This window comes from Malus sylvestris, chromosome 4 (assembly GCF_916048215.2).
Source record: "Malus sylvestris chromosome 4, drMalSylv7.2, whole genome shotgun sequence".
In the NCBI taxonomy this organism is placed as follows: domain Eukaryota; kingdom Viridiplantae; phylum Streptophyta; class Magnoliopsida; order Rosales; family Rosaceae; genus Malus; species Malus sylvestris.
Window position 1 is genome coordinate 4,257,251 of NC_062263.1, and position 13,221 is coordinate 4,270,471.

Genomic DNA, 13,221 nt, shown 5'->3' on the forward strand with positions numbered 1-13,221 from the left:
AGAGAGAGGGCATTTAATACCATGAAACTGCAGCTTCTGAATATGGCCTTAGGTGCAGGTGAAGACAATAAATGAGAAGTTAATGCAATTTCATTTTTTCATGCCTGCATTGAAGCACACTTGGCTACCCTTCTGATTTTTTATTTTTACTTTGGTGAAGATGCATCCAAATTTTTTTCCAATTTAAATCTTGTTTCCCCTACTTGATCTGATCAAAATGCATCGCACTTTCTCATAGTTTTTAATGTTTTTGTTTGCTTTTGCATGCATGACGTCCATATTTTGAATAAGATTTACGTGTTTTTTTTATGTGAACAAATTTCATTTCTTTGCATTTTTATTGGTTTTTTCCCCTTTAAAAATAAGGTTTCACCTTGCTATATTCTCATTTATTTTTATTTTGAACAAACGATATTATTTACATTAAAAAGAAAAATAGTATGTTTAGCCTTATAATGAGTTGTTTTATTCGTTTTTGGGTCATGTTAGACATAATTTGCATTCTTAACCAGAGTTGATAAAAACGAGATATTTTACATCAACCGGTGAAAAAATCCCAACACAAACAAAAAGATTAAATAAAATGCATTTTAAATAACAAATACTTCATTACTTCATTTGCAAAGTATTTAATTAGAATGTTGACTTTGTTGTTAAAATAATATTTGAGAGAGAGAAGAGAGAGAGGGACAGCTAGAGAGGATGAAAGAAGGGGCTTAAGTGTTTTTGAAATTGTTATTTCTCTTTGCTTTTGTGCCTTTATTTTTACTAATTATGGTAGATTTTACTTCCTCTAGTAATATAAATTATAAAAAAAAATTATATTTTAGATCATATAAGATTCTTATTCCTAGTTTACACAATCATACTAAACATAAAATACTATTTACAACATAAATTACATATACATATATAGTCAAACAACTTTAAACAAATAAAATATAATATAACAACTTAACATATCACTAACGTTAGCCCACCCTTGTTAAGCCCTAACTCAAACAATGACTTTTCGTGCATGTTCCAGTCATGTTATGGGTCGCCGCTTAGTACCATCAAAGATGAATTTGAACCATATTATTGCTAATTTATTGTGCTCCTCCCCTTAGTATAGATAATATCGTTTGCTCAAGAAAAAAATTTCATGTTATGAGTCATGCACAATTATGTATAGATATAGTCAAATAGCTTAAACCAAACAAAATATAATATAGCAATTTAACATATCACTAATGAGCCCACCCTTATCAACACAACTCGTTAAGCCTCAACTCGAACAATGAGTTTTTCGTGCATGTTCGAAGTAATGTTATGGGTCATGCACAATTTTGCTAGGTCGTCTCACGACTCATCAACCAATATGTCCCAAAGTTTCTCCACAAAAAGTGTATGGCAAGGTAAGTTATTAAGAGGCGTTTTGATATATTCGTCTTGTTTTTAAACTTGTTAGACCAAACATATATATATATATATATATATATATATATATTTGTCTTTTAACGATTTAATTATACACCCTTCTACGGTTTTGGAGTCACTCTTAATTAACCCATTTTATTGTACCTAAATTACAAGACCTATCATAGTTTACATAAAAAAATAGGATTTGGATTCCATCCGGATCCAAGTTGTGGGGATTCGAGGGGTCCTCACATCCTAACCGTTTATTGTATATCATGTGGTCATAAATCATTTTAAATATATTTATTTAAAATTAAACACAAATAGTACCAAACGAAAACTGACTGGATGATGTACGATAAACAGTTATGATGTGAGGATCCCTAAGATCCCCACAAAGAGGATCCGGAGAGGATCCCCATCCAAAAAAATAAACAAGGAAAAAAATGAAAGAAAAAGGGTTCCTACATTCTTGCTAACTAATGTCTCTTAGTTTGACGTTCAGCTCGTAGAGCCAAAGCTAGGGATGCGTGGCACCTCGATTTCACATAAGTAAAAGCTCTTCGGAGCCTGTGATGCTTGATAAAAAGTCTCATCTCTCCCCTTTGAGAAACCATGGGACTATGTGATCTTGACACCGTCAACGTTGCTATTGAAGTTCCAACTTCCAAGTAATTCTTTTTATGTTCACATATTGTAGGTTTGTTAATTTTTCTTTTAGCTTCACATTCCGCCGATAGCTACTCGTATCGATTATTACAGTTGAAAAATTCTTGGATTAGTTTCATGTATATTTTAGTTTTTTTGATTGGGTAAATTTGGCCTTGATAAGTAGTTTGCTTGAAATTTGATTTATTTACATGAAACGGATTTATTGTCATGGAACGTCCTCTATCTAATAATACATTGTCATGTGTAAGTTTTTCACCACATTGCAATATATTATTTGATCGGGACGCCACGCGGCGGTGAGTCCGTTTCATGTTAGTTGTCCTCCAAAACAAGATACCCCTCTTTTTTTGATAAACCTCGTAGGCTTAAGCATGGTCAACTACCAACATCACCGATGTGTCTCAACTTAACCACCTATTACAAGGTGTTGGGTTTTATCACAAAAAGTCTCAGTGATGTTAAAGGTGGAACTCTCAGATATTAATTGTATATTATTTTGTCATATGACCGATGTGAGATCCTATTCTCCAACGTCCCCTCATGAGTGCCCCCATACGAGGTCACAAGAGAAACCAATTCCCACATGGGGAACCGATCAAGTCATTATACCGGAACTAACGACAATCATTTCGACAGCCCGGTCGGTTGGTATTCAGTCTCTAGAGCCAATGCCAATCTTTTCGAAGGCCCAGTCATTCAATTGCCTTAAGTTGGAACTAGCGCATCTTTTCAACTTTAGGAAGCATGTTCAAGCCCAGTAACTTAGGCATAGGACGTGTCGAAAGAATAGTTTGCTATGATACTATGATAAACTTTATAGACTCATGCGCTTCCGCCACCAATATTGTTCCAACTTAACTACTTATTATTAGGTGTTGGCTTTATCACAAAAGATCACGGTGATATTAAGGGTGAAAACTTACATATATTAATTTATATATTTTATTATATGATCAATGTAAGGATCCTATTCTCTAACACTTTTTTTCGGTGACTCCGATGAATCCAATCATGCTCTCATCTGTCTCCTTCTTGTATCTTTAAGAACTTGGATCAAATCAATCGAGAAACCGAGACGGTTGTGAATTGGTGTTGATGGAAGAATTGTGCGGAGCCATGCTCGATGCCGACCATTTGAAGGACACTATTCGCAGCAGTTCAGTGCGAGAAAACCTAGTGCTTCATTCAAACTAAAGGATATGAACAATTTCTAGCCTTGGGAAAATCTGAAAACTAACTGCAGAATTAAGAATTTTGCAATCTTTGCATTAATAGATCATTTGTAGGGTTCAACTCCAACTCTTTTTAAACTTCTAGAGTGCTTCTGTAATTACCAAGGATTAGGCTAATGCTTACCGAATTAATTTTCATGTCAACTTATTTCCCAACCAATACAACCACACTGCAGTGTTACTTTAACTTCTACGTTACCGTTATTGTTTTTAGTGCTCATTTGGAAATGTTTTTAAAATGATTGAAGGTATTCTTAAAAAAATATTTTTGAGTTTGAAAAGCACTAAAAATACTTCATGCAAGAAGCACCAGTTATGTGCTATGTTGCTTCTTGTATGATGCACTTTAAGTGATTTTCTATGATTCACTTACATTTTATTAAAAATATATTAGTTAAAAAAACATTTTTACAAAAATAGCTTTCAACCATTTTAAATGCAGTTTGAAATGAACTCTTAATGTATTTTAGCATATTGTGTTTCTCAGTATTTGATTTAATCAAGTTAACTAAAGCGGTGTGATTATCATGGATGGCTACCAAAGAGCCAACAAACTCATGGACCATCCCATCCCTTATTGTCTTCCATCTTCATTCATTCCTCCAAACAAAACGGCACTCCACCAACATCACAAATGCAATGGCTCCAATTTCATACTCTTCTAGTAACGACATTAATTAAGTTTTTACAATCGATATCCTTATTTTAAATTATACTACAGAGAATGAGAAAATTTGAATTAAAAAAACAAAAAGGCGAATAGAAATGTTATATCTATCAAAACGATCCATCACTTATGACGGTGATTTAAGTTGATAACCTAAAAGTAGTGGGGACCAACCTCATTTCAATCACCTTAATGGAGAGCCCATATTACTGACCTACAAATTTATTAATAAATATCTTTGTTCCATTAAACTTTGCTTTCATAGATTGTTGTGAATGCCATGCTCAATGACTTTTATATTTCATCCCAAGATTTTGTAAGCATAAGTTAGTGAATAATTGACAACATTTCGTCCCGATTTACATATTACGTGTTCCCAATGCCAAATTAAACATAATTTGACTCGTTTCATGCTAGGAACTTCTTATGTTATCGAAAATTGTTCCCTCACACGACCACAACAAAGCACAAAACACAATCGGGTCGCAAAGGGACGACGACTAGGAGCCCGAATTATTGAGAAACTTTTCAGTTTGTTTGGAGTACAGCCAGTGGCGAAGCCATAAATTGATGGGGAGATGGGCGAAGTTAAAAGATTGCAAGGTTAAAAAGAATTGTTTCACGATATTTAGGTGGATAATCAAGCATTCGACGTCTATGTTGAAGGTCTGCAGGAAGATTAGCTAATATTTCATCCAACTCAGTGACCTCACTTTGTTGTGAACTATGAGGACTTCTTGGAATATTTGAAGGAGGAGGAGGATTACTTGGAATATTTGAAGGAGAAGGACTACCTGAAATGTTTGAAGAAGGATTTAAGCATTATTTATTATAGTATCGTTTCATTACGTAACTATAAAATAGAAAGAAAAATAAAATTCTTAAACCCTTAATCCTAGAGTAGACTATCCGAATATGCATAATAATTAATCCAACCAACAATTCAATTAATCAATAGCAATAAGGATACAAATTATTCAATAAATAAATATTCAAACATATGAATAATTGTACACATTATGTAATAATTCAATTAATTAATCAATAATCAAGAATTCAAATTTTAATTTTCACCCTAAAAAATAATTTCATAATTTCATATCAATAATCTATAACCAATAACCAATAACCAATAACCAATAACCATATGGGGTGTGCTATCCACACGCCCCTTTTTACTTCTCATACACCCTTATTAATTTATGTCCGTTGATTTTCTTTAATTCATCCGATCCGACGGCAAAAAACTAAAAAGGTGTGGGAGAAGTAAAAAATGGTGTGTGGATATCACACACCTAACCATATTAGTGCATTACCATATGATTCTATACTAATTAAACAAAATTCGTATTAAATAATTAATTATGGTTAGGGATTATAAATTAGGAAAACTAATGAAAAATGCTTGAAAGCTTTGAGTTTTAACTATAAGAACAAAATAAAGCGTAAAGTGAATAGTATCAAGTTTGACTTTTTAGTGTAAAAATATAATTTTTTGTTGAAATCAACAGTACCGTGAATTTTTCGTTAAAACTCTCTTATAAATTTAGGGATTAAAAAATTTACTTTTGAAGGCTGAAAGCCAATGGCTCAGCGGGCTGGAGAGTGGCTGGTGGCGACCGCAAAAAGCCAACGGAAACAGGAATTAAAAAAATTTCCGTCTGGGATTTTGGGGGGCAGAGCAGCTTTGCTCTCTGTCTCTGATTGGATGGGATGGGAAAGATTGAATAAGAAAAGGGGGACTGACACACCGGACTGAAAAAGAAAAGTGAAGAGGGAATGGATGACATGCGGTCCTTTTATATATATATATATATTTTGTTTTCCAACCATACGAAACGCCCCGTTTGTTTTAGTTTATTTATTTATTTTTTTTATCAGGACCAAAACGATGATGTTTTGGCCTGAATTTTTTTGTTTTGAAAAAAAGCGATCTGCTGCTGCGCGCAGCAGAAACAGAGCGATGGAGGAGGGGCTGAAAGCCTGAACCAGTCTGGTTTTCCGACGAGGGGAGGGGCTGAACTAGAGTTCCAGTCGTTTTTTCTGGCGAGGGGAGTGGTGGCTGCCACTCCTTGCCCTCACGTGGCTTCGCCACTGAGTACAGCTCGTTGCACAAAGTATTATAACACAATTGATTGAATACATATTTTTAAAATTTTTAGCAAACTGTATTATTACACTTAATACATCAGGCCGTGTTCTATGCACACTAGACAATCTCTTCAAATTATGGGCAGCAAATCACATGCATGGTTAATCAAAGTTTATGCAAGTCTTGATATAGCAGTGGGCCCTAAAGCAGTATATTTGTGAGTTGTGATTTCTAATTTGATTTTCTTTACAATGAGTTTTGTAAATATTAAATAAGTTTAAAGTTGGAAGGACTTCCGGTTCGAGTTGAACTCTGAGTTTACTGTTACCCAACATGTGCACTCTTATTTTTATATTATTTTGAATACTTTAAAAGTTTTATTGTACAAAGAAATGTTAAGACGCACTCTAATCTTTTAGAGTACAACTCAAAATTTAGCTATCTAAACCTATCCCAACTCACTCCAATTCTTGGATCAAAATTGAGTTTTGGACAAATTATGGCCAGGATTTGAGTTTGGGTTAGTGGGTTGGCTCACTCCTGGGCGTGGACTTGCCCAGCAGATGAGCATTGCACAGCGCAAGATGCGCAAAGCGCTGACAGCGTAGGGGTCCCAGACTCCCATGCACGTGGGTCTGTTGGCCAAATGAAGTTAACTGCTTAGAGCATCTCCAAATGAGATGTCAAAATGTTCAAATCAATAATAACGGTAACAAAAGACATCATTAATGTTTTCCAACTGAGAGGCTAAATATGATGTGACATGACATAAAATGACATATCTTCCTCTTGTTGTCAAATTTGACAGCACTTTCAGATTTTTTAATTAATTATTAAAAGCTTTTTATTAATTTTTTTATTGGTTTAAAACTTTATCCTTTAGTTTCTTTTCATTTCCAATGCAAATAAAATACATATGAATTTTATTTTATGTTCAAAATTTAGCATATCGGTTGGAGAGCAAAACTTTAAAAGATGTCAAAGTGCCATGTAAGCCTTCAAATTTAAATTATAGGTTTAAATTTTGACATCTCCTTTGAAGATGGTCTTATTGTGGTTTCGATTGGGCAAGTTGTCCATTTACTCGCTGCTCGACAGAAAACGGTCTTGCTATCCTCTGCTGAAGTAGAATATAAGACTGGCTGGTACTTGTTGTGAGGTAATTTGGTTACGTTTTCTACAGGAGAATTGGTGCATTCCTTTAACTGGACCATCTTTTTTACTTTGTGATAGTCAAGTGATATTGCATGTAGTGGCCAATCCTTTTTTCCATGAGCGAAATCATCATATTGAAATGAATTGTCATTTTATACGTGATTGTTGATAATATGTTAGCTACTAGACATGATAGACATGATGGTATGACACAACAACTAATAGACTTGTTTACGAAGCCGCTCGAAAAGGAGAAGTTTTCAACCATGTTACGCACGTTGGGAGTTCTTGACATCCATTCTCCAACTTGGGGTACTATTAGACAAATATAGCAAATTAGTTAGAATTAAATTATAATTATAATTATATTTGTAATTGTACTCCTGGCAGGAATTCTTGTTGTATAATTGTATATATTGTATTCCATATCAATGAAAATATTATTCAAGCCAAACATATTTTTCCACAGTATTCCTAGCACCCCTACATCTTAGTGTCACATGTGGATCCTAGATGAATCTCGGAATTGAGGTGTGACAAGTTTGATGTTCACCTTCTATATGTTTTCCATTCCGGAAAGTTTCTTCATTAGATTCCAAATTATCATAACAAAAACTGTTCTTCTCAACTGAACTGGTTAATTGTGAGCATCTTCAAGGTAGGACATGGTACAGAAACTGACAGTAGCATTTTTGAATTAACAAGAACTTCTAGTTTGAAGAGGGATTACTCCGGACTATCCCTCCCATATCATGATATTCAATTATTCATAGAGAAAAATACATGAACATACGGCAGAACAAAGCCAAATATGCAGTAATGGAAGTCCATTCAATTTGTTCCTCACTGTCGGAAAAATTTGCAGTAAACCAGCAGAAGGCATTGAAGAAATTACAAATTCTCCCAATATCAAAACAGGGTGGGCTGGAAAAACACAAAAATAAATCAAATTAGTTTTTGGATGGTCTTTGAGCTGCGTTGGCCAGGGAATTCCATTGCCTAGCTAGAGGTCGAGGGTGATACTAAGATCCTTATTGATGCGATCATCCCACCCCTGGTATCTCTTGACACTGGTGTACAATATTTAAAAAATAGCTTGCAGGTATCTGCAGGATACCTATTTTCACCTATTTTCGTCACTTGTTGTCGTGAAACACATTTTGTGGCAAATGCTCTAGCTAGTGTTGGTCAATCTTCGTTGTTTTTGGTGACCAAATTTCGTTGTGAGGCGCGTTCCACTTGACTTTTGAGATTTTTGTAGTTTAGCTTGACCTAGAGGATTATCTTTATAATTGTTTCTTTCCAGTAAAAAAAGAAGATTTTATTTAAACATCACTTTTATTTGAATCCATTGATTTTATTATTACAACCAATATTACTACTCTAAACTACCTTAATGGAGGGGACAGGTTCAAACCCGAGTAGGAGAGAAATTACTTATCCATCAAGGCAATTCTGAACTTTTCAGGTTGAGCATGGTCCACCACTAACATCACTAATATTATCTCAACTTAACCACCTATGCAAGGCCTCTGTGATACTAGAGGTGGAAACTCCCCATATATTAATTGTATATTATTTGTCATATGCCCAAGTAAGGATAAGACTTCGTACGATAGACATTCCCCCTCCCCTCAACCCTCGCAAAGTGGGGAGTTTTGTTAGCTTGGCCTTTTTATATGACCGATTTGAAAACCTATCCTCCAACAAAACCACACTTGCGAGTTCACTCGCTATTAACTTCAAACAAAATTAAACTAAAACAAAGCAACTGAACCAAACCAATAACCAAAACAAACAACTGAGAAAAAAAAAACTAGAGCTAGTCATCATATCTTAACTATCCAATAAGCGTCTTGAGTGAGGTTTCCGGTGAATATTGGCTTCCGTGGCCGAAGAAAGTGATGGCGATTCCTCATGAGACTCTTCATGATTTGGACCTGAAGGCACAAGCCTCATAAGATCATAATTTGCACCTGAAGATGGTGGTGGCGGAGTATATACCTTCGAAGGTGGTTCTTCAGGAGACTCTTCATGGTTTGGACCAGAAGGCACAAGCCTCATAAGATCATACTTCGCAGGATCATCCAACACTTCTGCAGGCGGTGATAGGAGCATATTTATGCGACTTAGTTAGCTTGTTTTCTTGCATTTTCATAGTTTGTTTGTGTTTATTATAGTGTTTTAAGCTATTTTCGTGTGTTTGTAGGTCCATATGACAAAGTTGGCAAGAAAGTGCAAATTGGAGCATTTTGAGGCAGTTTTGGGCACCAAATGGATAGCTTATGAATGGAGCAAGATGGATGGACGAATTTGAAGTTCAAGAGGCTAGGAATGAGCTGAAAAGAGTGAAGAAATAAATCCAAGTCAAGAAAGGTTATTTTATTATTTTTAGTTGTTTAAGGTTAAAAATACTAATAATTTAGATTATTTTATTATTTTTAATTGTTATAGCCCATCCAATAAGTAAAAGTTCTGAACAATAGGACTACTTTTAGAAAAAGTAAGAGTTAATAAATATTAAATAAATTATTTACTTTAATCAATATCAAAATTTATTATTATTATAATTCAAATCTTACACACACACATAGACACACGTCCCATTAAGTCTATTTATTTGATTAGTTTTTAGGAAGTAGTATAGAGATTAGTGTAGGTTTCCTAGGAGTAGAGTAGTCATCTCATCGGTTTTTAAAAAGTAAATTTAATATTTTATTAATTTAGGGAGTAGACTAGTTTATTATTTTATTTCGATTTTGGGGTACAAGTTACAACACAGTGACCCTTTTTCAGTTTTTTTGGAAAGCCTTTGTCCCGTCTCGACGTCTCTTTTCGACGTCTCTTTTCTGCACTGCAGTTCATAGAAACCGAGCATACAATACAAGTGACAAATATGCAGTAATGGAAGTCCATTCAATTTGTTCCTCACTGTCGGAAAAATTTGCAGTAAACCAGCAGAAGGCATTGAAGAAATTACAAATTCTCCCAATAACAAAACAGGTGAACTTATATGGTGGGCTGGAAAAACACAAAAATAAATCAAATTAGTTTTTGGATGGTCTTCGAGCTGCGTTGGCCAGGGATTTCCATTGCCTAGCTAGAGGTCGAGGGTGATACTAAGATCCTTCTTGATTCGATCAATGAGACTAGTATCCTTCTTGATTCGATCAATGAGACTATCTCCCACCCCTGGGATCTCTTGACACTGGTGTACAATATTTAAAAAATAGCTTGCAGATATCTGCAGGATACCTATTTTCACCTATTTTCGTCACTTTTTGTCGTGAAACACATTTTGTGGCAAATGCTCTTGCTAGTGTTGGTCAATCTTCGTTGTTTTTGGTGACTAAATTTCCTTGTGAGGCGCGTTCCACTTGACTTTTGAGATTTTTGTAGTTTAGCTTGACCTAGAGGATTATCTTTATAATTGTTTCTTTCCTGTAAAAACAGGAGATTTTATTTAAACATCACTTTTATTTGAATCCATTGCTTGTATTATTCCAACCAATATTACCACTCTAAGAGCGTGTTTACGTATCCGTAATTGGAATGAGAATGTGGAATTGAATTCCGATTACGGAGTACTCCGGTGTTTACTAAACATGGAGGAATCAAAAAAGCAGTGGGGCCCACACAAATTTTGGAATTCAATTCCTTGTATTGGTGGAATTGGATTCCCTAGATATAGGTGGTAATCCAATTCATGCTTGTTTGGGCAATCGGAATGACAATTTTGTTCCCTTTATGCCCTCACTTACTTTTTTTATTTCCAATACTATCCTTTATAAAACCATTAAAGTATATAAAATATTTGATTTGGGACAAGGGCATTTTAGTAATCATACTGGTTTATATTCTGATTATGCTGAATTAGTAAACAGCTTTATGAAATTCTATTCCGATTCCAGAACATTTAAGTAAACAACTTCTACAGGAATCCAATTATGACTTCTCCTCATTCCAACTCCTTCTAAATTCAATTCCTCCTCAATTCAATTCCTTCTATTTTCATTACCGTTACGTAAACGTACCATAAACTACCTTAAGGGAGGGGACGGGGTTCAAACCCGAGTAGGAGAGAAAGTACTTATTCATCAAGGCAATTCTGAATTTTTCAGGTCGAGCATATGGTCCACCACCAACATTACCAATATTATCCCAACTTAACCACCTATGCAAGGTGTTAGGTTTTGTTGCAAAAGGCCTCTGTGATACTAGAGGTGGAAACCCCCCATACATTAAGACCTTGTTGGGCAGCTCAAACTGTACTGATTATTTCAGTCGGATAGGATAATTTGTCATCGGATAATACTGACTATTTAATCGGACGTTTGGTGCAGTACCGAATTAAAAACTCAATTCATCAAAGATTATCATGTTCATTTACTTCCTCAAAAGGAGATTGAAGAACATTTATGGCACTGAGTTTCACAATTTAAAACTAACAAGAGAGATGGAAAAAGAGTCAGCTTGATTTTGTTTTCAGCGACCCGACTAATTAATACCGACGATTTGGAGTGTATAAATTATCCGGCGTACGTCGTGTAAAATAGGCTAGACCGCATAAATAATATGGTACTAATTTAATACGGAATGACACCAAACACCGGATAATATTAAATAGTACTATCCGATGTGTTATCCGGCATGCCAAACACGCCCTAATTGTATATTATTTGTCATATGCCCAAGTAAAGATGAGGCTGCGTACGATAGACATTCCCCCTCCTCGACCCTCGAAACCCTCGCAAAGTGGGGAGTTTTGTTAGCTTGGCCTTTTTATATGACCGATTTGAAAACCTACCTCCAACAAAACCACCACTTGCGAGTTCACTCCTTATTAGCTTCAAACAAAATTAAACCAAAACAAAGCAACTGAACCAAACCAATAACCAAAACAAACAACTGAGAAAAAAAAACTAGAGCTAGTCTCCATATCTTAACTATTCAATAAGCGTCTTGAGTGAGGTTTCCGGTGAATATTGGCTTCCGTGGCCGAAGCAAGTGATGGCGATTCCTCAGGAGACTCTTCATGATTTGGACCAGAAGGCACAAGCCTCATAAGATCATAATTTGCACCTGAAGATGGTGGCGGCGGAGTATATACCTTCGAAGGTGGTTCTTCAGGAGACTCTTCATGGTTTGGACCAGAAGGCACAAGCCTCATAAGATCATACTTCGCAGGATCATCCAACACTTCTGCAGGCGGCGGTTGGACGACGCCATGTGTAGAATCTGGACCCCTAAGAACCTGCCTCTTGATCAAATACCTCAAGAGTCGATGTTGCTCAGCAAATTTGGTGGACTGTTTGTTTGGGGATCCTTGATCACCAAAACAAGAAGAAAATAGAAAGAGAAGGCAAGCAACAAACAAGTGGGTCTTAGAAAACTCCATATTTGATTGTTTGATTGACAGTATGTTTTGAACCGGAAAATACGCTTTTTTATAGGATTTCTTGGACGAATTCTGACAGAATATCACAGTTAAATCTTGTGTAATATTGGGCACGATAATCTAATTTACCGTTTTAAGAATAATTGGTCGAGATTTTCTACCAAAAATACATTGAAATTTTTTTCAATTATATTACAAGGAAAACATACCATTTTAATTGTTAATTCAATGATAAGTAATTTGGTTGTAATTCGGTGTTTATTCAAAAGGATTAAGTTGTGATATTTTATATTAATACGATAGTGAAACTTAGGTGACCATAAATTGAAATAATTTAATGACAAATTATAGACCGTATTTCACATGGCATATTCTGGGTTCGATTCCTGGCATTGGTGGATCGCACGACGTTGGCCAGGTGAGGCTGAAATGTCTATGCGAGTCTTTCCGGCCCCCTAAAAGAGTGGATTGTCGTGGCAAAACCATCAGCTCGTCCCCTTTTAATAAGATGGATATCAGGTCTCAAACCCTCAAATGCAACAAGCCACACGCTTTAATATATCGTTTTCAATCTCATCATACCAGCATATAAAGATACACATTT